At 36.0% G+C, this 1,881-nt stretch overlaps 1 pseudogene; it reads left to right on the top strand.

Annotated features, from left to right (window-relative positions):
• Positions 1 to 249: 249 nt before the first annotated feature.
• Positions 250 to 1,649, top strand: LOC105449794 (annotated as a pseudogene).
• The last annotated feature ends 232 nt before the right edge of the window (positions 1,650 to 1,881 follow it).

Here is a 1,881-nt window from a genome sequence, read left to right as displayed (position 1 = left end):
TACGCGGCGTAAAGCCAATCACAATACCTTTTTACAAAGCTCATTTTCAAAATAAATACTCAAGGGATCTTGTGATTGGTTTATTGATCATTACGCCAGCGTAAATACGCCCCATGGGACACCCGATAAAATTTTCAGCGTGACGTTTTAACACATACATTTATACATGGAGTCAAAACAAATGTGCATAATCTTATAAAAATGTTGGATTCTGAATTTGCGTTAATCAATATAATAAAATATTTGAAAATGTATAAATGCCCAAAAAGTACATTATGCAAAGAAGTCATTCGACGAAAATTAGTTCAAATATATATAATATATAAATTTATGAAAGCCGAAGAAATTAAGAAAAGAAACTGTGTCAAACGTAATGCTCGAAGATTTTGGGTTAGACCAATTTTTAATACTGAAAGACGATTAGCACAAGGGGCTAGCAACAATCTGGTGCAAGAAATGATTTTTGAAGACACAGAAAAATTTTTCAATTATTTTCGAGTAACACCAGAAATATTTGAAAAATTGTTGCTAATTGTTTCACCACGTATACAGAAACAATTTGTTATATATGTGAGCCAATTTCTGCTCGCACTCGCCTTCAAATCTGTTTGCGATATTTATCTTCGGGAGATAGTATGGTATCCATATCATATGCATTTCGTGTAGGACACAATACAGTATCAAAGATAGTGTCAGAGACATGCGATGTAATATGGGATTCATTAAAAGATATGATATTCCTGAAACCAACTGAAGATAACTGGCGAAGAATAGCCGATGAATTCGAACAAAAATGGAATTTTCCCAATTGCATTGGAGCAATCGATGGGAAACATATAATATTACAGGTAAATTGTTAGTATTTGGCATTTTTCTTTTGTGAGAAGTTAGAAAAAATAAAAAACTGATATAATATTAACAATAAGATAGTATAAGTTATATTTATATTTACTATATATAATTAATATGTGTACTATATATGTGTATAGGCACCCCCGAATAGTGGCTCGATGTATTACAATTACAAAGGCACTCACTCTTTGGTGTTAATGGTTATCGCTGATGCTAATTATCGGATCTCATTACTGGACATTGGTGCACCAGGAAGGCGTAGTGACAGTGGAGTACTTTATGCTAGCGAGATTGGCAAGCGATTACAAAACGGTACACTGTCAATTCCTCCACCAAGACCTGTGGAACATGATGATCAAGCTTTACCATTTGTTCTAGTCGGTGATGAAGCGTTTTCATTAACGCAATACATGCTAAAGCCATATCCTAAAAATGGTAGGCTTAATAGGCGCAAAAATGTCTTTAATTATCGTTTAAGTCGAGCTCGAAGAATTGTGGAAAATGTATTTGGAATACTCTCTGCAAGGATGCGAATATTTCGCAAGCCAATAATTGCCAGTGTACCTACTGCCACTAGAATAATCAAAGCGACAACATGTCTACATAATTTCATTATATCACAAGAACTGAAGCAACCACAAAGAGAATTGCGTGGCACAGGTATGGAAGATATAGAGACGTTTGACAGAAATAGACCAACGAAAAGTGCTCAAATAAGAGATAATTTTGCAAAATTTTTTGAAACCACCGGTGCAGTTCCATGGCAGTGGGAGAAGATTTTGCAGAATAATTTTTAAAAAGAGATATGTAAAATGTTTTTTTGTATTATTCGTTCCATACAAAAAAGTGTAATGTTATATAATAGTATAAGTTGTCACGTGCTCCCGCGAGTTAAGTAACTCACCTGAGCACGGATCAAACAAGGAGGTGGGGATCGCGCACGATTCCCAGGAGGGAAGGTGACAGCCCTCCGGAAGGTGTCCTTCCTGCGACCGACGAGGAGCGGCGACGCGAAATTTGGGCGCCAGA

This window comes from Wasmannia auropunctata, unplaced genomic scaffold (genome assembly GCF_000956235.1).
Source record: "Wasmannia auropunctata unplaced genomic scaffold, wasmannia.A_1.0 LD336074.1, whole genome shotgun sequence".
Taxonomy (NCBI): Eukaryota; Metazoa; Arthropoda; class Insecta; order Hymenoptera; family Formicidae; genus Wasmannia; species Wasmannia auropunctata.
The sequence above is the reverse complement of the archived record's forward strand: the minus strand, read 5'-3'. Positions and strand labels throughout refer to the sequence as shown.